The 25,876-nt window shown below is 43.8% G+C and overlaps 1 protein-coding gene across 3 annotated transcripts in view; it reads left to right on the forward strand.

Moving 5' to 3' along the window:
• RALY (RALY heterogeneous nuclear ribonucleoprotein) overlaps positions 1 to 25,876 on the forward strand; it is an 84,699-nt gene that overhangs the window by 17,040 nt on the left and 41,783 nt on the right. For 2 of the 3 annotated variants that reach the window (XM_018057731.1, XM_018057733.1), the window contains exon 2: positions 19,526 to 19,608. The exons of the other annotated variant lie outside the window; for it this stretch is intronic. The gene's annotated coding sequence lies outside the window, so the exon portion shown is untranslated. The remainder of the gene's footprint in view (positions 1 to 19,525; positions 19,609 to 25,876) is intronic. 3 annotated transcript variants of the gene reach the window in all.

Raw genomic sequence — 25,876 nt, forward strand, 5'->3', positions numbered from 1 at the left:
ATTAATGTTTTCTCAGACTATGAACAAAGCTAGTGGAGGTGATGGAATTACAGTGGAGCTATTTTAAATCCTTAAAGATGATGCTGTGAAAATGCTGCAGTCAATATGCCAGCAAATTTGGAAAACTCAGCAGTGGCCACAGGAGTGGAAAAGATCAGTTTTCATTCCAATCCCTAAGAAAGGCAGTGTCAAAGAATGCTCAAACTGCTGCACAATTGTGCTCATCTCACACGCTAGTAAAGTAATGCTTAAAATTCTCCAAGCCGGGCTTCAGCAATATATGAACCGTGAACGTCCAGATGTTCAAGCTGGTTTTAGAAAAGGCAGAGAAACCAGAGATCAAGTTGCCAGCATCCACTGGATCATTGAAAAAGCAAGAGAGTTCCAGAAAAACATCTATTTCTGCTTTATTGACTATGCCAAGGCCTTTAACTGTGTGTATCACAATAAACTGTGGAAAATTCTTCAAGAGATGGGTATGCAAGACCACCTGACCTTCCTCTTGAGAGACCTGTATGCAGGTCAGAAAGCAAGAGTTAGAACTGAACATGGACCAACAGACTGGTTCCAAATAGGAAAAGGAGTATGTCAAGGCTGTATATTGTCACCCTGCTTATTTAACTTATATGCAGAGTACATGATGAGAAATGCTGGGCTGGAGGAAGCACAAGCTGGAATCAAGATTGCTGGGAGAAATATCAGTAACCTCAGATATGCAGATGACACCACCCTTATGGCAGAAAGTGAAGAGGAACTAAAAAGCCTCTTGATGAAAGTGAAAGAGGAGAGGAAAAAAGTTGACTTAAAGCTCAACATTCAGAAAACGAAGATCATGGCATCTGGTCCCATCACTTCATGGGAAATAGATGGGGAAACAGTGGCTGACTTTATTTTTGGGGGCTCCAAAATCCCTGCAGATGGTGATTGCAGCCATGAAATTAAAAGACTCTTACTCCTTGGAAGGAAAGTTATGACCAACCCAGACAGCAGAGACACTACTTTGCCAACAAAGGTCCGTCTAGTCAAGGCTATGGTTTTTCCATTGGTCATGTATGGATGTGAGAGTTGTACTATAAAGAAAGCTGAGCGCCGAAGAATTGATGCTTTTGAACTGTGGTGTTGGAGAAGACTCTTGAGATTCCTTGGACTGCAAGGAGATCAGTCCTGGGTGTTCATTGGAAGGACTGATGTTGAAGCTGAAACTCCAATACTTCAGCTACCTGATGGGAAGAGCTGACTCATTTGAAAAGACCCTCATGCTGGGAAAGATTGAGGGCAGGAGGAGAAGGGAATGACAGAGGATGAGATGGTTGGATGGCATCACTGACTCGATGGACGTGGGTTTGGGTGAGCTCCACGAATTGGTGATGGACAGGGTGGCCTGGTGTGCTACGGTTCATGGGGTTGCAAAGAGTCAAACACGACTGAGCGACTTAACTGAACTGCAGTACTTAACCACAGGACCTAGGTATTTTTTAAGTGAATGGAGGTACTTTGTTGGAGTTTTCAGACTGGGACGCATGAAATCACAGGATGAGTTTCGGTACAATCAAATATTTTTTGTAGTTGGATTAGTTTAAATATTATGCATAGTTTAAAAGTTTATGCTTATGTTGTCATGTTATGAAATGGGTGATTGTTGTTGTTTAGTCGCTAAATAGTGTCCAACACTTTTGCAACCCCATGGACTGTAGCCTGCTGGGCTCCTCTGTTTGTGGGATTTCCCAGGCAAGAATACTGGAGTGGGTTGCCATTTCCTTCTCCAGGGGATCTTCCTGATCCAGGGATTGAACCTGTGTCTCCTGCATTGGCAAGCGGATTCTTTACCACTGAGCCACCAGGGAAGCCCTAAATGAATGATAAATTAGCATAAAATTTTTAGATTAAGTGAGAAGGCATTAAATAAATTACAGGATTATAATAGGCCCTTTGACCTTCACCACAGAGGGTCTAGTGTTGCTAGATCTTTGGTATTTTTAAGAGAAGCTAGAAATCTAATTGGAAAGAAAGAGATCTGATTTTAAATGTTGGCAGTTAACTTTTTTTTGTTGTTGTTGTTGTTTTAACTTGTTTGGGTCAGACAAAACAAATTCTTGGGCCTAAGCATCTTTTTGTGACCTACGAGATAAACAGGTCTAGGCAGGAACAAGTCCTTCAGTTCAGTTCAGTCGCGTCCGACTCTTTGTGACCCCATGGACTGCAGTACGCCAAGCCTCCCTGTCCGTCACATCTCCCAGAGTTTACTCTTTGGACAGGGCTAAATGGATGATACTGTCAAGGATTGCTGCCATTCTGAGTCTGGCTTCTTGGCTCTGGCTTCTTGGCTTCAAACTGGTCATAGCTTGGAGTAGAAAGAATGAAGTTAAGACTATCAAGTTAGGTTGGGAAAATTCCCACATGAAGCATCATCCTCTGTGGGTGACAGCTTCTGTAATATCTTAGCCCTTGGAGAGCATCATGTTTACTCCCCTTGTTTTTCTGATGAGACTAAAATCCAGAGAATGTAACACAGCTTTCTGCTAGGATCCTAAGCAGCAAGGCCCCTGCTTCAAACTGCAGACCTTTGTTTGGTGCTTGTTGCCTCATGCTCTGAGGGCATGGGCTTGGGGTTTCTGGCATACTTTGGGATCATTGGTAGAGCTGGGTGAACACCACTTCTTAGTACAGTGCTATCCTAAGCAAAGGGAGGGTTGAGGTGGCAGTTAGTAATATGCTCAGCTGCATTGTGGTGCGGAGGGTCTATTTCTGTCACTAGCATCATGTTGACCTTATTTTTTCTACCTGGAAAGATATAGAGGACAACTCAGCAACAAAGAGCCTCAGTGCCAAGATAGATCTGTGCCTTTGCTGCTGCTTCTCTTCCTCCTCTTTTTCTTCCCTTCCAGCTCTTTCCTCCTTGAGCCCTACTTCATACCCTACTACCTCCCTTCTGCACCCCGTTTCTCTTTCTCCCACTGTTGGCCCTTCTCCATGGGAAGTTCTTATGATCCCACTGCAGTAGGCAGAGCCACAGATTGGGCTTGTTTTCTAGGAGTTTGGGGAGGACTTGCTCTAAAGTAGGGCAGCTAAGTAAGGGAGATTATATGTATTTAAAGTACCCCCTTTTCTCCACCTCCACTCCAGGTTGGAAAAGATTACTTTTCAACTATGGACATGGCTACAAGGCTCATATAGTCTAGGGCTGCCTCATGCTGCTGCCTTATGTCAGCAGCAATGTTTTGACACCCACTGTTTCCCTGTGCTCCTGTTCAGTAGAATGACTTTGTTTTGACTGTTCCCTCTGAGTAGAAACTCTTCAGCTCCTTCTCCTCTTTGCCAGACAAATTCCTACTCATTTTTTCATACCAGTTCAAATGCTATCTCCTCAGTGAAGCTTTGCCTGGTCACTCCATAAGCAGAGTTAATTTTGATCTTTTCTGTACTTTGCTTGTACTTCCATAGTTGTCCTTTGGTGCTATGTGACCCCTGAATCTGCTCTCATTCATAAAATTGAGACCTTGTGGGTCAAGGGACAGTGTGCTATTTATCTCTGTTACCTTTGTGTCTCTGAAGCAGGCCTGGCACAGATAGTACTTGAAGAATGAATGACAGAAATATGTGTGCACAGATTCCTGTGGTATAAGATTGAACGTTAAATACTATAAGTGCAATATGACAAAGTCTTCTGGCAGTTTATGGGAGTTCTTGAGAGAGAACTTCTGAGAGAAATCTTGGAAGGTTTAGAAGCTGGTAACATTTGACTATTTCTTTGAAGATTTAGAAGATCAGTTGGCAAAGATGGTGGGAAGAACATCCCAGATGGAGGAAATGGTTAGAGGAAAAGCAATGAAGAATTGCAGAGGTCAGGCCCCACTTACTGATTTACCCATGCCCAAAATTCCAGGCTAGCCTAAAAAGGAGACTCTCTTCTGTCCTCTTCGACCTTTTTTTTCTTTCTATTCTCCTTTCCTTCCCTTCTCTCTATCTTGAGATGCCCTCGTCTTTTACTTTTGGTTTCTTCTAAGTTCTTTCCCTTTCATCTTCCCAATTGTCCAGTCTTTTGTTTTTTCCAACTCTGTTACCTTTTTCTACCTACTTTCTTCTTTCTTGCCCTCTTCCCCAGGCAACCCAGGAAATCCAGGCCTTTGGGTTGAGACCTGAATCAACTACACAATGTTTAACTCCAAATAACACCTCCTCTGGTGAAGCTGAGAAGTAATCATGGCATAATTGCATCTCATCTGCCTCTTATGTTTTATTGGCTTTGATTTTTTTTTTTTAACCTCCCACGATGCTGGGGGTGGTGTTATCATTTTATTTTATTTTTTTAGTAGTTGTCAGAATGTCAGTTTTAATGAGGATTTCTGCAGACAGGCCTGCCCTTAAGTGGTATGAGCCTTCAGGCAAAGCTAGGGCTAGATGAGTCAGAAATGCTCATGGATCTGTTTCTTCATGCATACAGGTGTCTGGGTCACACACACACACACAGACTCCCTTCTGTCCCTATAGGTTTATATGCTTTGCAACACATAAACACACAATTGAGTTACAAAGGTGTACATATTTCTTCTCTTCTGTCCATATCCATACTTACCTTCCCTTATACCTTATACCTTCCTCCTCCTGCGTACCCACACACTTGTCCTCTCATACCCTTGTCCCACTGTTTTCTACCTAGATACCCAGAATTGTGTGTGCCATGCAAATATCTGCAGACCTGTCTTACAGACACCACTCTGCCCTCTCCCTTATGTATCCACACAAATACTCCCCTGCGTACACACTGACATCTGCCCATGCCCCGGTGCCACATATTCAGCACCACACCATTTCTCACTATTTCTTAAATGTCTTTCAGGAAGTATTTCTAATTTTCAAAAGAGATACGTTAGTTTCAGACTAGTTTTGAAAGGAAATGTCTTTGTTGACAGCCACACTGGCAGACCATTAGGAAGTCAGAACCATTTATGACAGATGCTTTGACTAAGGCCTCTAGAGTAACTGTTACTATGGCAGGTTGGGGAGGGCTGGATCAAACAATAGCGGATTGCTTCTAAATGATACTGTTATGTGCCAAGGTGTATTTCAGTCTAGTTCCAAACTGGATCCTGTGATATCAGGGTTCACTTCTGTTGGAAGGTGATCATATACTGGCAGAAGAGCCAGAGCCACTGTAGATGTTCCAGATTAGACTTTCTAGGGTGGGGCTGGGAGAACTGTGTGTTTAACAAGTCCCCAGAGTCCTCCTGTTGTGCAGCCAGGCTGGGAAACTGATAGGGAGGAGGATCTGCATTACCTTTCTGTATCACCTTGGACAAGTTATCTTTTCTGGACATTTGCCTTCTCAACTGTAATACAACAAAGCTCATGCTCATAGAGGATCTTTTCAGCTCTAAAATTTCCTGCTGGTTTATGATAAGTTCAGTCTGGGATACTTTTCTACCACAAAAGTGTCCATTCTCTGTCCATTCTGGGCAAGGCATTTTGGGCTTTGGCCAGAGGCCAGCAGAGGCAGCCTAGGTCCTGACCTTCTGTCAGAAGCTCTGACACAGATCCTAATTAGAAATGGATCGATATGGGCCTGCAGCCAGGCCTGCGGAACCTGGGAGGAAGCTGGAGGAGAATCTGATTACTGTGAAGTAGATCTGGTTATGCTTGTCGACACAAAGGTCCTGCTGGTATAGCCCTTTTCCCTAGGGACCAGCAGGCAGGGCTGTCCTGAGCAAATGGGGAAATGGTTAATGTGTGTCCCCCTTTGATATATTTTCCTCACCTTTATAAACTCATGTAATATAGTGCTAGGTATGTAATATAGGCCCCTTCTTCAGATGGAAAAATCATTTAGTGTTAATGTTGATAAAGCCTCTTTGTATGTTCATTTCCCCTAGCAACTCACTGGGATAGGTTGAAAAGGAAACGAGCTCAGAGAAGTGAAGTGACTTGGCTTTCCTGTGTCACATAGCATGTTCTCTGTTGTACTGCACTACAGTATTTTTGAGCATCTGTAACACTGATTCCAAGTTGGTGATTTATTTTTCTAAACCAAGCTGATGGACTCTTTTTTTTAAACCAGGGGTGTCCCTTACCCTTCTGTAGACTGAACTGGAGCTGAGACCTTTTCCCTGAAACCCTTCAATTGTTGTTGTTTAGTCAGTAAGTTGTGTGCGAATCTTTTGCAGTGCCATGGACTGTAGCCTGCCAGGCCTCCTCTGTCCATGGGATATCCCAGGGAAGAATAGTGGAGTGGGTAGCCATTTCCTTCTCCTGGGGATCTTCGACCCAGGGATTGAACCCAAGTCTCCTGCTTGGCAGGTGGGTTCTTTACCACTGAGCCACCAGGGAAGCCAGAGCCCTTCAAACAGTGGAGGAAATTCCTTAAAACCAGTGGTTGAGGAGGATAAGGGGAGATGCTCTGCTTGCTTTGGCTTTCTCATCGCCTTTCCAAGGTCCCTAAGGAGTGAGTAGGCTCTAATGGGAGAGATCAATCATCATTTGGGATCAGTGGGAGGGCTGAGTCAGGTTTCTGTACTAGCCCTGTGCACAACCCAGGGGCTTAGTATGCTCAGCTGCTAATGTGCTCAGGCCAAATTCCGCCTGGAGTTGGTCATCCAACAAATATTTGTTGAGTATCTCCTGTGTGTCAGGGCTTGTGCTAGTGCTAAGGATTCCTAGATCAAGACCCAGTCCCTGCTCTGAAAGACCTCACAGTCTAACATCAGAGTTAGAGAAACCACAGTATTCTTTGTGTGCCTTAATAGAGGCGTATCCAAGGTACTCTGGAATCACAGAGGCATGAAGGTAGGTTTTTTTCTGGAGGAGATAACTTTAATCTGGCTCTGAAGGGAGAGTAAGAGTAGGGGCACAAGGAGATCACTCCAGACCAGGGAACTAGCACAGAGGAAACCACAAAGATGGGCCCAGGAACAGTTGATAAGGGGGGTGGGGGTAGGCATTAGAGTAGTGCCCAACATGTAGCCAGTCAGATTGACAGCTCTGCCCTTTGCTAGACTTAGGACTGTCATAGTAGCCACTCAGTGGTAGTAACACGGGAGCAGGTGGGGGAGAAGACGGGTGGGTTTATTAGCAGACGCTGACTGAAACAGTTTTAGAGACGAAACTAGGGAAGAAAGCTGAAGAGCAGCAGCCTCTGCCCTCTGGGCCAAACCTGCAGAGATGCTGGGGGTTCTTGGCAATGGTTTGAAAGCTCGTCCACCCAGGCAGAGGGCTTTACTTCTCTGATGCCAAAATCCTCTGCATGCCTGCCCCTCCTTCCTGTGTTCTTTTAAAAAAGAAATTAATGGAATCTGTTCAGAATACCCCTGAAATGAAATTACATTTTTAACTCTAATTACCCTAATTAAAACTTGACAGCTGTAATCCTGGAATGGCAGATATGCTAAGTACCCCATGCCTGTGACAAGCTTACTTACCCAGATGGAATGTTCTGTTCTGGGCTTAGGAGAAAAATTCTTCTGTGTATTTGTTTTGTTTTTCCCTATCGGCCATTAGTCTTTGACCTCACAGCTTCCTCAAGCTGGGATAGTCTCACTTGTGGGTTACAGGACCCCTGAATCTCCGCAGCGGTCCCTTTGCATTCAGAGGTGTTGCTCCTGATGATTCTTACCACATACCTTTGAGTTCTCGCTTCAGTTGAGGTTGGTCTGCATCCTCTGAGCCTGTCCCTGGGTGAAATCCCCTGCCTGTGGGGGACCTGCACTTTTTAGAGGGCTGTCTGCTGATCTAGGGCTACATCTGTGTCTGGGATCAGTTGATGGCTGGTATTAAGGTTACAGTTTGAGGTCAGGGACAAGGAGCTCTGAAAATAGGATTCCTCTTCTCTTCACATGTGTCAGCATAGGCTAGAAGCAACTTAGTGAAATGCCTGGTCTTGACCCCTGTCTTGACTAGCTACCTGGACAGACAAGGAAACATGTTGGGGAGGGAGGGAGACAGTCCTTGAAACAGCCTGAAGGCTCTGTTGATGCTGTGAGTAATCTCACGGTTCTATTAGGACCAAAGATCCCCATGTTCTAGTTACTTTCTCGTAGCCTGAAAGCCTGTTCAGTCAGTGGACACTGGGTGTTAAGTACTGCAAAGGATACAGAGTTGAATAAGACACACTCTGTGCCCCCTGAGAAGCTTAGAATTGTGGGGGGAGTAGGGAGGCAGTAGTGGATGAAGTTCAGCCATATAGTGACTAGTTACATAAGACAGAAAAAAGGTAAGATTCCCCACAGGTGTTAGCATTTGAACTTGCCCGGAATAGGTAATATTGTCAGAGGAATGGAGAGGGGCATTGCAGGTTTTAGGGAATAGTGTGATGGTAGAAAGTTGCCAGGTGACAGTCTGCTGTGATTGGAATACAGTGAGCAGGGAAGGGTATGATAGAGGATGAGATTAGGGTTTAAACTATCCTGTAGGTAAAGGGAGTCCGTTGGGGCTGTAGGGCTGTAGGGCTGTGATAGGAGTATGTGTGGTGGATTGAGAGACAGGGTTATTGGAGACAGTAGATTAGTTAGAACAGATATCAAGTAAACTGTGACCTGTGGGCTGAATCAGTCTGCAGCCTCTTTCCATGAAGTTGTACTGGGACACAGACAGCCACACTGATTTGTTCATCTATGACTGGTTTCATATTACCTTGGCAGAGTCAAATACTACAGAGACTGCTGGCCCTATACAGAAAGTTTGCTGATCTCTGAGTTAGAAAGTAATTATGAAAGTTCTGTAAGAGGAGATAAATGTTAAGAGTAAGCCTGAAATGAATTGGAGGTGTCAAATGAGACTTCAGAAGCTGAGGCAGTATGATTTAACAGAGAACACCTCCCCTACCTACCTCTCACAACTTTGTAAGAGTCAAATTTTCTGAAGGTCACCATGTCACAAAGGACACAGGACATGGGTAAGTCCTGATTTGCCCTTATTAGCTGTGACCTTGGGCAAATCACTTAACTTTCCCAGAAGTTTAGATGAATGTGTTGACTGAAACAAAGAAAAGAACCAATCAGGTTTTTCCTCATGACACAGAACTCTTATTCTGCTACTATCTATGCTGCACCCCCTAGATTATGTCTAGGAAAGACAGATATCCTAGACAACTTGAAACATAGTTTATAGTTTGAGTTGTGAAGTTGGGAACAGGTGGGCAGAGGTTGTGGGAGAAGGGCTCATGATAGTTTGAGGGCATACTGTGCCCTTCCCCTTCTCTAACTGCTGGCACTTGTTCTGTCCAGATATTTCTACCCTTCAACTTCCAGAGCATATTAAGTCCCTGCAAAACAAAAGGCTGAATTGATTTCTTAGTCACCTTTCAAAGCAGGAAACGACATAAGTATCACTTGGCATCTCTTATGTTCTCCCTGCCACTACCTTGAGCCCCCAGTGCCTCACTCCCGTTTTCCTAGGACTATGTGTGTCTACCCTGGAGGACAGGAAAAATCACTAGATGGGAGACTGCAGTGGTGGGTTCCAAACTTCTTTCTCCCTTCAGCTTTCTGTGTGACCTCAGCCAATTTGTTTTGGTCTCTGGCCCTTCAGATGACTTTAGCCAGCTCTTGGGATCTGGACTTTGTTCTGTAAGACTCCCACCTTAGGATCACAGTCTTTTCCCTTTTTTTTCCTTTTATCCTGTGTACCTCTCTCCTTTCAGTCTGGAGTATTTGTGTAAGTACACACCTCATTTGCTTCAAATTCACTGCCTTTGAATATGAAGAGAATAGTCATATCGTTAGCTGTTTTTATTGACAAGGTTTCAGTAACTGGCACTCAATCTAATTACTGGAGTGGAACAGACACTGGAGGTCAGGTCCAGCTGACCCTAGGGTTCAGCGAGGCATAGTGTCTCCAGGATGGGCCATCTAGTTCAGTACAGGCAAACATTTGGCCCTGACATCCTTGATAGAGTAGAGGAATAAGGGCCAGGCACTGATCCAGGCAATTTACATTTTTTGTTCTTTCTCATGACTCTGAGATAGGTGATATTATCACAGATAGCATTTTACAGATGTGGGAACTGAGTTTTAGAGGATCATTCAGTAGACAGTGACTGACTCATTGAGGATACAGAGGAATACCTAAGTATTCCCTCTCCCCAAGTAGGGGATAACGGTGGGAAAAACAGACATCAAAACTCAGGAAGGCAGTTAAATAACGCCTAAGGATACCCAGTTTAGGTGGCCAGATCCAGGGCTCAAACCCAGATCTGTATGCTTGCTATTTCCACTCTGCCATGCTGCCTAGGAGAGCAGGGAGGAAGGGTTGATGTCCAGGCCCTATGGGTAGGGGATGGGAATTAAGTATATCTTGCCAGGAGTCAGAATTATTTGAGGGCTGAATTTGAGTTGCTGAATCCAACCTGAGGTGATAGAGCTAGGATAGAAGTGAGAGAGAAGGGAAGAGATTTTAGAGGCTGACAGGAGATTGTCTTCAAGTTAAAAAAAAATTAAAAATTTTGTTACGATTCCGCAGATTATTCCAGTTTAACAACTTGAACCATTTTCTTCTCACCACAGCCTTTGTGAATGGTGGCGTTTTTTCCCGGAGGCCCTGTCTTCCTGATTTTCTGACCATGGCTAGGCAGGCAGGTCATGGCTAGCTTTGAGCATAGCATCTTTCAATCTGCTGCTTCACCCTGGGTCTTTCTCTGTGATGCCTCCAATAGTGCTAGATTTGATTTCTTCATCTGTCAAATACGAGGATTGGACTAGCTGACCGAGGTCCTAGTGTTCTAAAGTGGTTCTTTATTTATCAGGCCTGAAATTCATTCTTAAAGTTAGTTCTGACCCCACCCTTGGTATCTACAGTCTTCATGTAACTACACTGAATCTCAACTAAAATTCACAGATTGTGTTTTTGCCTGACCATCTACTTGTGGCTTAAAATTTGGGGTAAAATTGGCATTGTCTCTGAGGTCCTGGCCTTCTACCCCAGAACCCCAGTCCTGGGGCTGAATCCACTTCTGCAGAGCTTTGTCATTGCTTTCTAAATACCTATTTGGAAACTTAATGTGAACTTGAAATGTGCTTTTCCAGGTTCCACATTGAGGACACTTCCAAAGTTATCTGTACTATAGGAAGTCTGAATGATGTGGGAAGTGCTCTGGTTAGAAGTAAGGAGACTGATTTGGGCCTTGCCACTGCCTGCCTTCTTTCCACCACTTTGGACAGCTGTCTCCTCATTCTGGTCTTAACACCCCTTCTGTAAAATGGTGGGGCCTCTTCCAGCTCTGGTCTTATCAGGGACAAAAAGCCATCTTCTATACCATTCATTTGCAGCGCACTCTCTTGCCCCAGCTTTGGTTTGTTGGTTACAGATTGTAAAGCCTTAGATTCTCGCTTCCAGCTCCGGAGGGGTAAGGGGAACCATCCAACTGTCTCATTAGCATGGAGAAAAGAAAACAGTAATTACTTGTGCCTCCCTTGATGATTCCTGCAGGGTTGGTTTTTCGGGGAAGGAAAAGGGGAAAACTGGAGACAGCTTCAGCTGAGGAGGGAGAAATGCTGTTAGCTGCCCAGAAAAGGCAAGAATGATTGTCTTACATGTCTGTTGTATTCTCTGGACATTCCTCCAGGCAGCCTAGACACTGCCTGGATTGAGTTTCATCTATTTATGGCATGTATAGTGTTCTCATACATGGACATGAATTGGGCTCGAGAGCCCTAATGTCACCTGTCATTAAGAAAGCAGCTGCCCTCCCAGGCCTCTCTTTGTGATATGCTGTGCATCCTGACACCTGTCTTTATTGCGGAGTAGAAGAGGGTTTTACTGAGCCATTTTGTGACTTGGCTGCATTTTTATTATGTTGTGAGGTCATCTTTTTAACCCCCACAGCAACACAGCCAGTTGGTTTATTATGCTGGGGCATAGGCAACACACAGTAGAGCCAATCAGAGTCAAGGTCAGGTATTCTTGTCTTTGGAAGGAGTTTGGAACTGCAAGACCATGGGGTTTGGTCCAGGCTGGGAAGAGCTGACCTCACAAAGATTGAGGCAGTTAGGGTTTTGAGGCCAAGATGTTAGGGGGCAGGCTAAACAGAACTAAAATAGATTGGCAGATGTGGCTCCTGGGACAAAAACTGTTTGCTCTGTGGCTAGTCTCATACTCCCTGCTGTCTGGGCAGTTGCACACCTTCACGTACTGATGGTACCAGAAATGGGTCTGAGACTCCCTGCAGGAGAGCGCTGCCTGATTGGACCTGGAGCTGTTATGCTATGATTATGTCCTGTGACTGCTCACTTGTGCCTTGGTTGTCACCCTGGAGGTCTTGAGAACTAGCTTCCATTTTCCTTCCTCTGTCCCGAGGAAGATGTCACTTCAGAAACACCTTTTCAGTCTTCCTGTATTCCCTGGAGTTTCCTCTACTCTAAACAGCAGGGATTCTGTAGGGATGTTGTTGTTCAGTCACTAAGTCGTGTCTGACTCTTTGCAGCCCTGTGGACTGCAGCATGCCAGGCTCCTCTGTCCACTGTCTCCCAGAATTTGCTCAGATTCATGTCCATTGAGTCAATGATGCTATCTAACCATCTCATTCTCTACCCTCCCCTTCTCCTGCCTTTAGTCTTTCCCAGCATCAGGGTCTTTTTCAATAAATCAGCTCTTTGCATCAGGTGGCTGAAGTATTGGAGTTTCAGCTTTAGTATCAGTCCTTTCAATGAATATTTAGGCTTGATTTCCTTTAGGATTGACTAGTTTGATCTCCTTGCTGTCCAAGGGACTGTCAAGAATCTTCCCCAGCACCACAGCTTGAAAGCATTAATTCTTTGGCACTCAGCCACCTTTATGGCCCAACTCTCACACCTGTACAAGACTACTGGGCCTGGCATAAGTGACTCAATGATAGGTATTTTTTTTCCATCTAAGTACCACAAAAGATGAATCAAACAATAAAAAAGACTTGAGAGAAAGGAAAAATATACTTTCGCTATAACTTATGTATCATTGGGGCTTCCCTGGTGGCTTAGAAGGTAAAGAATCTGCTGACAGTGCAAGAGACCAGCGTTTGATACCTGGATCTGGAAGATACCCTGGAGAAGGGAATGGCTGCTCCCTTCAATATTCTGGCCTGGAGAATTACACAGAGGAGCCTGGCAGGCTACAGTCCATGGGGTCAGTTCAGTTCAGTTGCTCAGTGTCCGACTCTTTGCAATCCCATGAACCGCAGCATGCCAGGCCTCCTTGTCCATCACCAACTCCTGGAGTCCACCCAAACCCATGCCCATTGAGTTGGTGATGTCATCCAACCATCTCATCCTCTGTCGTCCCCTTCTCCTCCTGCTCTCAGTCTTTCCCAGAATCGGGGTCTTTTTAAATGAGTTAGCTCCCTGCGTCAGGTGGCCAAAGTATTGGAGTTTCAGCTTCAACATCAGTCCTTCCAATGAACACCCAGGACTGATCTCCATTAGGATGGACTGGTTGGATCTCCTTGTAGTCCAAGGGACTCTCAAGAGTCTTCTCCAACACCACAGTTCAAAAGCATCAATTCTTTGGTGCTCAGCTTTCTTCACAGTCCAACTCTCACATCCATACATGACTACTGGAAAAACCATAGCCTTGACTAGACGGACCTTTGTTGACAAAGTAATGTCTCTGCTTTTGAATATGCTATCTATGTTGGTCATAACTTTCCTTCCAAGGAGTAAGCGTCTTTTAATTCCCAGGCTACAGTCCATGGGGTCATGAAGAGTCAAACATGACTGAATGACTAATGCTTTCACTTTTTCATCATTAAGGCCCAAAGCCTTAGTTATTCTCATTTATTCCTAATAACCTTTTTTTGTTGTTGTTGCTGCTGTTGTGTTTCTTTTATTTTTTTAGAAATAGACTTAAATTGTTTAACTGTTTCTTGACAATCTTGCTTGATCCATCAGAAAATCCTGCAGGAAAGTAGATACTATGACCCTTATTTCACAGATACAGAAAAAAGATCCAGAAAGGTGAAATGACTTGACATGGAAAGTCAGAACATGGAGCTCAGAGTCAGAACATGGAGCTTGAGATCTTGGTTGGACCTTCTAGATCTAAGAACAAAGGTAGATGGGGCAGGTGTTTTATTCAGTCACAGGTTCCCAAAGTACTTCGTATCTTCTACTTGCCAGACTCTGTCAGATACTTGAGTTGTTACAGTTAAGATCCTCCTGCTGCTGCTGCTAAGTCGCTTCAGTCACAGCAGCAGTAAACATCCTCTTCTCTTCTCCCCTCCCCCTCAGTTCGGTTCAGTCGCTCAGTCGTGGACTCTTTGCAGCCCCATGAAGCGCAGTATGCCAGGCCTCCCTGTCCATCACCAACTCCTGGAGTTTACCCAAACTCATGTCCATTGAGATGGTGATGCCATCCAACCATCTCATCCTCTGTCGTCCCCTTCTCCTCCCGCCCTCAATCTTTCCCAGCATCAGAGTATTTTCCAATGAGTCAGCTCTTCGCATCAGGTGGCCAAAGTATGGGAGTTTCAGCTTCAACATCAGTCCTTCCAGTGAACACTCTGGACTGATCTCCTTTAGGATGGACTGGTTAGATCTCCTTGCAGTCCAAGGGACTCTCAAGAGTCTTCTCCAACACCACAGTTCAAAAGCATCAATTCTTCAGCAGTCAGCTTTCTTTATAGTCCAACTCTCAAGTCCATACATGACCACTGGAAAAACCATTGCCTTGACTAGACGGACCTTTGTTGGCAAAGTAGTGTCTCTGCTGTCTGGGTTGGTCATAACTTTCCTTCCAGTAAGTGTCTTTTAATTTCATGGCTGCAATCACCATCTGCAGGGATTTTGGATCCCAGAAAAATAAAGTCAGCCACTGTTTTCCCATCTGTTTCCCATGAAGTGATGAGACCAGATGCCGTGATCTTAGTTTTCTGAATGTTGAGCTTTAAGCCAACTTTTTCCCTCTCCTCTTTCACTTTCATCAAGAGGCTCTTTAGTTCTTCTTCACTTTCTGCCGTAAGGGTGGTGTCCTCTGCATATCTCAGGTTATTGATATTTCTCCTGGCAATCTTGATTCCAGCTTGTGCTTCCTCCAGTTAAGCATTTCTCATGATGTACTCTGCATATAAGTTAAATAAGCAGGGTGACAATAAACAGTCTTGACATACTCCTTTCCCTATTTGGAACCAGTCTGTTGTTCCATGTCCAGTCCTAACTGATGCTTCTTGACCTACATACAGATTTCTCAAGAGGCAGGTCAGGTGGTCTGGTATTCCCGTCTCTTTCAGAATTTTCCACAGTTTATTGTGATCCACACAGTCAAAGGCTTTGGCATAGTCAATAAAGCAGAAATAGATGCTTTTTCTGGAACTCTCTTGCTTTTTTGATGATCCAGCGGATGTTGGCAATTTGATCTCTGGTTTCTCTGCCTTTTCTAAAACCAGCTTGAACATCTGGAAGTTCACGGTTCACATATTGCTGAAGCCTGACTTGGAGAATTTTGAGCATTACTTTACTAGCTTATGAGATGAATGCAATTGTGCGATAGTTTGAACATTCTTTGGCATTGCCTTTCTTTGGGATTGGAATGAAAACTGACCTTTTCCAGTCCTGTGGCCACTGCTGAGTTTTCCAAATTTGCTTGCATATTGAGTGCAGCACTTTCACAGCATCATCTTTCAGGATTTGAAATAGCTCCACTGGAATTCCATCACCTCCACTAGCTTTGTTCATAGTAATGCTTCCTAAGGCCCACTTGACTTCACATTCCAGGATGTCTGACTCTAGGTACGTGATCACACTATCGTGATTATCTGGGTTTTGAAGATCTTTTTGTATAGTTCTTCCCCTCCCCCTACCCCCATTCAAATCATTGGATTTTGAGGTAGAAAGAGCTCCAGAGTTGATGTTGCTACATGAGTAAGGCAGATCATGAAGCAAGCACATAGACTTTGGAGTAAAGTAAAGCAGACCTAGGTTCAAATCCTGGCTCTGCTGCTTACCAGCTCTTTGACTGAATGATACATTTAGCCTCCTCACCCATCTTCAATTTTAGTCACTAAGTCATGTCCAGCTCTTTTGTGACCCCATGGCCTGTAGCCTGCCAGGCCACTCTGTCCATGAGATTTCCCAGGCAAGAATACTGGAGTGGGTGCCTTCTCCAGGGGATCTTCCTAACCTAGGGGTTGAACCTGTGTCTCCTGCATTGGCAGGCAGGTTCTTTACCACTGAGCCACCAGGGAAGACCCATATTCAGTTACCTTGGCTATAAAGTAGGCATTCCATCACTTGCTTCACAGGGTGTTAGGATTAGGAAGGTTGCCAACATAACAACTAGTCCAGCAGTAGCCCAGGTCTTTCTGTCACCCTGCATCAAGGCCTGGCCTAAGCCATTGCTGAAATGAAGCTTCTGAGGCCACTTCTAGTCAGACTGATTCCCCCTCTTCCCCTACTTTTACAGTACATAGCACTCTTGAAACTGTTAGGTTGTTCGTAATAATCTTTTTTTTTTTAATATATTTGATTTATAAGGTTGTGTTATTTTGTATTAGTTTCTGGTGTACAACTAAGTGATTCAGTTATATGAATGTGGTTTTTTTTTTTATTCTCTTCCAATATGATTTATTGTAGGATATTGAATATAGGTTCCTATGCTATACAATAGGACCTTGTTTATTTTATATATAGTTTGTATCTGCTAATCCCAAACTCCTATTCTTCTCACATCCCCCCTTCCCCTTTGGTAACCATAAGTTTGTTTTCTGTGTCTGTGAATCTATTTCTATTTTGTTAATATTCATTTGCATCATATTTTAGATTCTACATATAAGTGGTATCATACAGTCTTTTTTTTTTTTGGCTTATTTCACTTAGTATGATAATCTGGGCTCATCCATGTTGCTGCAGATTGGCACTGTTTCATTCTTTTTTATGGCTGAGTAATACTCTATTGTGGTTTCATTAATCACTGTAAAGATTCAGTGTTGTCTTGTGCTGACATAGCCATATTTTCAAGAGGTGGCAGAACTCACACAATGAAGACAGGTCTGGAATGAGACCATAGTGGGATGAGATCTTTCCAGTTACCTGAGTACTGCTGTACCAGGCTGTGTGTATATGGAGTTCTTCAACCGAGGCCTTCAAGGCAAGTCAGTTGTGCCATGTTGGGAGGTAGAGCAGTGGAAGCTGGATCAATGGAAAACTCAGCTAGCTATTTATGTTAGATCCAGCTTTTAAGACACAAGTCTTCCAAACTTTCTGAAGTAGGCATACTTTCCTATCTACCCTTTGGCCTTAGGTGTTTTTTGATTCACTGGATAGGAGACTTGGGAGAGTTTGCAGCTGACAGAGCTGTTGACGATTTGGCTGGGTCTCCCACCTTCACTCTTGACCTTTCCTCTCCTGTTACAGTATCACATTGATTCTGTATCAGTGGGAATTGTATCCCTGTTTTATAATTAAGGAATCTGAGGCTCAGGTTAAAACTCAGGTCTTTTGTTAGGAGATAGATCCATAGTAAGAGTATTAGAAATTTGAACACAAATCTTAACTGACTAGGTCTTCATTGTCTAGAAGCAGTAGTAATGTTTACATGGAAGAAAAACAGAGGAACTGTTCTGAAGCCTTAGTGGATGGTGAGGACAGAGCTTTGATTGTAGTCACAGCCAGAGGTATTTTCAAGAACACAGCAGAGAGGAGAGGAAGGGTTCAGGATAACTTCACCTAATTGCTAGGCCTTGAAGATTAAAATGAATTTGAATATGAATAAATGAAGAGTCATTCCAGGTGAGACAGCAACATGGATAAAAGTATGGTAACTGGAAGGCCCACAGTCGTGAGTGATGACCAGACCCGGGGTATAAGAGTCTAGAGAGCAAGGCTGAGGTGATTTGGAGCCATGCCATTTTTTTGAGCAGGGGAGTGGCATTAGGAACAGGAGTCTAAAAGTGTGGGCTCCAATAGATTGGAGTGGAAGGGGCGGTGGAAGACTAGTCAAAGAGAGACCAGGGAAGAGGCTACTCTTAACAGCCTGTCCTTGTAATGTCAGTAAATTCTAAGAAATATTCCAGTAGTGCAGGCAGGAGATAATGAGATCTTGAACCAAGAGAAAGTTGACACAGTGGGGAATAAAGATGGTTGGGATGTAGAGCCATTAGGAAGAAAAAAAAAAACCCTTCAAGGACTTGGGGATGAGGGAAGAAGGGGTTGAAGAGCCTGAACATTTTGAAGTCTAAATATGTACTTGAGAGAATTGTTACACTGTTTGCTGAACCATGGGGACTGGGAAATGGGAGAAGGGTTCACAGTTTGTTGACATATTATTTAATTGGAGGAGCTGAGTCCTTTCCTATTACCTCCCACCTCTTAGTGCCTCCGCTTTGGGGCTTGCTTTTGGGCTTTAACCTCAGCCTGCAGAGATCCTTTAGTTCCTTGTGTTTGCTACTTTGTTCATACCTGGAGCCCTGCCCCCAGATCCTTCTACCCAGGTCTTACAGCAGCTGTCATTCCTTCTCGGAAATAAAATAGTACATGTAAAGTGCTTAACCCAGTACTTAGACGATTTCAAAGTGTGCCTTAAATGTTATGGCAGTTAAATGACTGTTGTGGTGGTGGTGATTATCATAGCTTTGTGCTCACAGTATCCTTTGGAACTACCTGGCTGAAGGACTCAGGAGTCAACCGGTGTTTAGTAAAAAGCCTGGACTGCAAGTAAATGGAGAGTATCCCAGCGTTGGATGTAAATGAGGGCTCTGAGTCATGTCAGCCAGGACTAGAGCATGCGTTTTCTGTCTTTTTTCCTTCTGTTTTTTGAGAAGTGGTATAATGTATGATGAAGAAGGCAAGCCCTGGAGGCTGAACTCAGGTTGAAGCCCCAAGTCTGCCATCTATTAGCTGTGTGACTTGGGGCAAATTTGCTTAGCATCTCCTTATCTGTTTTCCCTTAGAAAAAGTGAAGAATGTAATACCACACCAACCTTACAAGAGTTCCTAAAGATTTAATGAGTTAATACAAGCAAAGTGTTTACAACGAGGCTTGGCACTGTGCTACTGTTCTCTTTACCCCAGTCATTTCTACCCCACATTCCAAGTAATAATATAGGAGTTTCTCTGTCCCAACAGAGGACGGGGTAAGTGGAGAAAACTGAAGTCAACATCATAGTGCTTGGAAGTTTGTCCCATCTGGGTTCTAGGTTTTGGAAGCCTGGAGGAACCTCTTTCTTTCCGTCACTACATTCTAGTTCTGTAGACTTTCTTGTTCTTAGTGTAACAGACTTCCTCTTGCCCATTATTGCCTCAGGGCTTTTGTGCTTATTTCCCCTCTCTGAAGCTCTCTTCCTCTGATCTTTGCAGACCTCACCCCCTTACTTGGGTCTCTGTCTAGCGACTGCTTCTTGGAGAAGTCTTCCTTGACTTTTATCTAAAATAGACCTCATTTCACTCATAGTCGTTCTTTCTTTCCTTGCTTTGCTTTATTTTTCTTTATAGCCCTTAGCACAACCTGAAACTGTTTATTAACCTTTTTTTTTTTGCTAGGTTGCAAGACCTGTGAGGGCAAGAACTTCAAATGCATGCATTGACCTAAGCTCAGGCCTGTTTTGAGCAAGACCCTGACTGACTTCTCTCTGTTTTAGGTGAGCCCTCTTCCCTGAGGCAGTTGGTGCTGACCCTATAACACAAAAGAAGAACTTGCTGGCTGAGCTCAGCCTTGCTACTGGTGAGTGAGGGTACCTGGGCAAGCTTGGGCCAAGATACAGGGTAACTAGTTTGGGGCTTATTTTTACCCTTAGTACAGGTAACTTATAATTACTCTCCTACTCCGTGCCTAAGAGACTGTCATAGGCAGACAGTCTGGGATCACTTGCCATGAATAAAGCAAAAGCACGCTCATTTCCTGCTGGCTTCTGCCTGCTACTTTCTGCTGTGTGGTATCCTGGACCTAGCTAAACCCATTCTCCCACAAGCTCTCTTAACATGACTTCATGCTGGCTGCTGCTGCTAAGTCGCTTCAGTCGTGTCCGACTCTGTGCGACCCCATAGACGGCAGCCCACCAGGCTCTCCCATCCCTGGGATTCTCCAGGCAAGAACACTGAAGTGGGTTGCCATTTCCTTCTCCAGTGCATGAAAGTGAAAAGTGAAAGTGAAGTCACTCAGTCGTGTCTGACTCTTAGTGACGCATGGACTGCAGCCCACCAGGCTCCTCCGTCCATGGGATATTCTAGGCAAGAGTACTGGAGTGGGGTGCTATTGCCTTCATAGCCTTTTCATACCTCCCACAAGCTCTCTTAGCATGACTTAATAGCCCTTCATAGACTTTTCTGATTTCAGTCTTGAGTGTGACCTACCAAGCCCAGACTCAGTTTTGGGAAATCCTGTGGTTTTATCAGTCCTGCAGAATATGGATCATCAGTGGAGCTGGGGATGCAGTGTTAGAGTGGGGCTTTGTGAAGGGAAAGTCCAGCAAATTTTAGAAGGAAGACTGCAGATGGTGAAATAGGATGGGAAATCAACATATTAAGAGTCAGTTGTGTTATGGATCTCATTTATACTATATAAAATCCCATTTTATAGATGAGGGAATTGAGGCTTAGGAAACTGAAGTAATATGCCCAGGATATACGCCTGAAAATCCATAAAGCTGATCTTAGAATCCAGGTCAGTCTGTGAATACCATTCTCTCTGACTTGGCATGCTTTCTTTGGACTGCTAATCTCCTTGGAATCATGATTTCTCTTATAAAATTCAAGAAGACAGACCTTCTTAGGGGTTCAGGAAGGAGGCCTAGTTATTTGAAAGGCACAGCAAGGCAGGTAGGAGTTGGGGGTCCCTTCTGAGCAAGGACATTTTTAGTGAGGTGGGCCAAGAGGCTGGAAGAAAGAACCTCCAAGCAGGCGGAGACCCAGGCTTAAATATGAGTGGAAGGAGAAGAAAACATCTATAACACCTGGGACCCCATGAGCACTTGGGCTAGCATGGACAGGGACCTGGTGAGCTGACTTATAGTTGGAAAACCTGGGGGTTTATTGTCTCTCTCAGTTACCTTTGGATAATCTGTTTCCCTATTTTTAAGTTGTCAGAGTGCCTCCATGTACCTTCACATGTTTATTTTGTGTACACCAACCATATAGGATGTTGTAGAGAATCAAATGGGAAATGCAAGTTGGAAAGCTTTGGGAATTGTAAAAACTGAGGTGAGAGAAGTGAGAAGAAAGTGTTATAGGTATCTCTGGCATTCTCAGTCCCTGACCTTTAGCCACCCCACTCCCCAAAGGCAAAAGGGAAGGTTTTGCTTTGGAAATCTACACTGTAAATTTTCTCCCATGCTCTTCTCTTCCTCTCCTCCTGCTGCAGGCCCTACCAGAAAAAAGTTGAAAAGTTCCACAAATTCAGTCTTTCCAGGGCACAGAGACAGAACCAGGCAGCATTGGCAGCCATCATTTGCAGCATGTAGGCTGCGGAGTACAGGTTTAAATGCACTCTCACAGCCTGGCTGCAAGTCCGCGGCCAGTACAGATATTATGGTTGTTTTCAGGAGTCCATCCCCAGCATGTGTCTGTATTCACTGACTGCTTCCACTGGGATGTTGCTTTGTTACCTACTGTTATCTTAGACCAGGAGGGCTGTTCCTATTTTGGCCCTAGGTTCCCTACCTACTGCCACCCCTCACTATTGTTAGTGAAAACTCATGTATACTGTAGCCTCATATCCTATCAGAGGCCGTGATCATTGCACTTTTCCCACCATTTCTCTCGCCCTTGGCCGGTGATAGAGGTCTTCATACTCTCTTCGTGTTCTGTAGTAAGGGACATTCTGTTCTTCCCACTGCCCGCCTGAGGGTCCACAGAGGGATCCATGCCTCCACCTGAGGCTCCTGGAAATCCACTTTGGCCAACCTTCCCTCCTTTTCTAAGTCTCCAGACACTTGGCTGTCATCTCTTTTGTCTTGGTTAATCTAATGTTCTTTAGCTTCTGGCCTTTCAATGGCCTGGGCATCAAGCTTGGATTTTACTGTTCTTATGACAACTGCCCTGCTAAGTAGTTCCATTGTTGATTCTTTTAAAATAAGAATGGTTCCATGTAAAAAACTGTATAATATACTGATACTCATATAATAGCTTATTTATCTAACATCCTCAATTTTCCAGAATCCAGCTAAAAAACAAAAGGTAGCAAAGCATTGTTATCCTTAATACCTTGCACAGTGCTAATTTATTCCTATTTTTATGTGTTGTTGTAACAAGCTTAACAATCTGGTTTCTAAACCCCCAGAAGATTAAGAACAGGGCATATAAAGGGGAGGAGGAGCTGCTATATTAGCAGCAGCAGAGGTGAGAGCTGAAAGCCAACTGTAAGGGAGATATAAAAGAAGAATGATAAGACAGAAAAGGCGAAATGGGTATGAAGGCTGTACTTTAAGGGCAACAGCCCTGTAGACATCTGTACACTTCAGTAAGGTAGGGCTAGGTAATTTTTAAGGTAGTTCTTGAAGGCCAGTAGTATCAAAGAATGTTTAATTACTTGCAGTGTCTGCTGTGGTATCAGATGCTATATTGAATGCTCTACATAAATTGATTTTCTTTTCATCACACCTTGAAAGGTAGGTGGTGATATTCTCATTTTATAAATTATAGAGACTTAAGAGAGGGACACACCCGCTCCAGTGTTCTTGCCTGGAGAATCCCAGGGATGGTGGAGCCTGGTGGGCTGCCATCTGTGGGGTCGCAGAGTCGAACATGACTGAAGCGACTTAGCAGCAGCAGCAGCAGAGAGGGACACACAGGCAGTGACTGGAAGAGCTAATAAACTTAGAATTTAAAAGAATCTGGCTCTAAAAAGCCAAGTTTTTTCTATTATTCTACACTAACTCTTCAGCCAAGGCCTAAAACCCCAGTCCTTCTCAGCCTCTTGGGACAGTGGTTCCACCCACCCCACCGGCCCCAACCCTGCCTTTATTCATTCTCTTGAATATGAATGTCTTTTCCTTTTAAAGATATCCATTCATTCAGTGCCTATTTACTGAGTGTCCACTATGTGCCAGGCACAGTTTTAAGTGTTTGAAATGTAGCAGTGAAGAAAATAGTTTTGTCTCCTGTAGCCTAAATTCTAGTGGAATATAAACAAATGAATATGTATGAAGAAAAATAAAGCAGGAAAAGGGAATAGGGAGGGACCATGTGATGAAAGAAGGCCTCCATGAGAAACTAAAATCTGTACAGAAATATGTACAAGATGCAGTAGTATGAGCTGTGTGTATATCTTGGCGAATAACATGCCAGGCATAGAGTTCAGTAACTTTGGAGGCCCTGAAATAGGAGCATGCTTAATGTTTTGAGGAACAAAGGAGACCAGTGTAGCTAGAGATGAATTGAGCAATAGGAGGAGTGGATTATGGAGAAGTCACAAGGGTAGACAAGGACTCGGATCACGTGGGGCTTTATTCTCAGCGAAATAGGAAGCCGCTGGATATTTTTGAGTAGATGAATGACATAATCTAACATCCATTAAAAAAAAATCCCTCTGCATGATTGTATCGGCCAGGACCTCCAATATGTTGAACAGAATTGGTGAAAACAGACACTCTTACCTTGTTCCCAGTTTTAAAGAGAATGGATTCAGTCTTTCTGAGTACTTAAGTGTGATACCAGTAAGTATGATGTTTGCTGCAGGGCTTTTTGGTAGACTTCTATTTATGAGGCTAAGTAAGTTCTCTATTTCTAGTTTATTCAGAGGTTTTATTATGGATGGATGTTGAATTTTGTTTGTTTGTGTGGTTTTTTATCCTTTATTCTAACATGGCACTATGATAATTGATTTTGGGATATTAAACCAACATCATTCCTAGAATGAATCCCACTTGGCTATAGTGTATAATCCTTTTTGTATGGTCTTGATTTGGTTTACTAATATTTTGTTGAAGATTTTTGCCTGTATTCATGAGAGATGTCAGTCACTATAGTTTTCTTGTTATATCTTTGGTTTTGGTGTCAGGGTAATACTGGTCTCTTAGGCTGGAGAGTCTTCCCTCTGTTTTCTGGGAGAGTTTGTGAAGGATTGTGATTTCTTTTTTGAATTTTTTAGAAATGTATTTCTTATTTTAATTATTTTTGGCTGCGCTGGATCTTTGTTGGTGCACTTGGTCTTTCTCTAGTTGTGGTGCACGGGCTTCTTTCTCATTGTGGTGGCTTCTCTCCTTCTGGAGAACGGGCTCTAGGCACCTGGGCTCAATAGTTAAGGCTTAAGGGCTTAGTGGCCCTGAGGCATGTGGAATCTTTCTGAACCAGGTACTGAACTCAAGTTTCCTGCATTGACAGGCAGATTCTTAACCGCTGAACAACCAGGGAAGTCTTCATTTTTAAATGTTTGATAGAACAAGCCATGTGGACCTGAACTTTTCTCTGCTGGAAGATTCTTAATTACTAATTCAAAAATTCTCATTGTAGGTCTACTCAGATGTACTGTTTTTTTTTTTTTTCCTTTTGTGTCGTTAATTTGTGTGTGTCTAGGAATTTGTCCCCTTCATCTAAGTTGTTTAATTTTGTGGCTTAAAGTTGTTCATAGTATTGTCCTATAATCTTTTTTAACTCTAGAAGGTCAGTAGTGATAACCCTTTGAGTAGTGATAACCCTTTTTTCATTCCTGATTTTGGCAATTTGTATTTTCTGTTTTTCTCTTGGTCAGCCTTACCGAAGGTTTAATTTTGTTGATTTTTTTCAAAGAACCAGCTTTTGGTTTCATTGTTTTTCTGTTCCACTGATCTCTTACTTTAATATTTGTTTTTCCTAACTTTAGCTTGCTTTGGATTTAGTTTGTTCTTTTTCTAGTTTCTCAAGTCTTCAGTTACTTTTTTAAGGCACTGGCATCCGAAATGAAACTCTTCTTCAGGCATGACTGACCTGCGGACTGTCACATGCTCCTCAGTAGTAGTCTCTGGAGAACTATCTGGAGCTTCAGGGAGGGCCTGACTGAGACACAGTGGGGGAGACAGGTGGTCCACAGTGTTGTGCCACCAGCAGGAAGGGGTCTAGGGCTTGACCCATGGCAGCCTGGATCCTGCCTACCCCAGGTGCCCCACCACCACCTGAGATTTGTGTGGGTGGGCCTGAGATCCCTTGCCCTCAAACAAAGGGTATGTGCCCCCACGCTGGCTGGGGCAGGCCTAAGATGTGGACAGTTTAGTTGGTGGTGATGTGATACATGGAAAACCAAACTTTCTCTACTTTCCTAGGAGATTTTGCCTGATACAGAGCTAGAGGAGACCATGACCCACCTCACAGTCTTCAGAGACAGATGGCTTTGGAGTTCCTGTTAATGACTGAGATTCTAAGCAGAAATTTGATTGCATCAGCGATATAAGGCTTAAAGGCAGATACCAAATAAGTACGCTTACAAATAAGGGTACTTATTTGTGCCCTTTAAAAGTTTCCTCAGTGTTCAGTTCAGTTCAGTTGAGTCACTCAGTCCTGTCCAACTCTTTGCGACCCCATGGCCTGCAGCACGCCAGGCCTCCCTGTCCATCGCCAACTCCCGGAGTTTACTCAAACTCATGTCCATTGAGTCGGTGATGCCATCCAATCATCTTATCCTCTGTCATCCCCTTCTCCTGCCTTCAATTTTTCCCAGCATCAGGGTCTTTTCAAATGAGTCAGTTTTTTTTCACATCAGATAGCCAAAGTATTGGAGTTTCAGCTTCAACATCAGTCCTTCCAATGAATACTCAGGACTGATTTCCTTTAGGATTGACTGGTTGGATCTCCTTGCAGTCCAAGGGACTCTCAAGAGTATTCTCCAACACCACAGTTCAAAAGCATCAATTCTTTGGTGCTCAGCTTTCTTTACAGTACAACTCTCACATCCGTACATGACTACTGGAAAAACCGTAGCCTTGACTAGACGGGCCTTTGTTGGCAAAGTAATGTCTCTGCTTTTTAATATGCTGTCTAGGTTGGTCATAACTTTCCTTCCAAGGAGTAAGTGTCTTTTAATT

This window comes from Capra hircus, chromosome 13, assembly GCF_001704415.2.
Source record: "Capra hircus breed San Clemente chromosome 13, ASM170441v1, whole genome shotgun sequence".
NCBI classification, from domain to species: Eukaryota; Metazoa; Chordata; class Mammalia; order Artiodactyla; family Bovidae; genus Capra; species Capra hircus.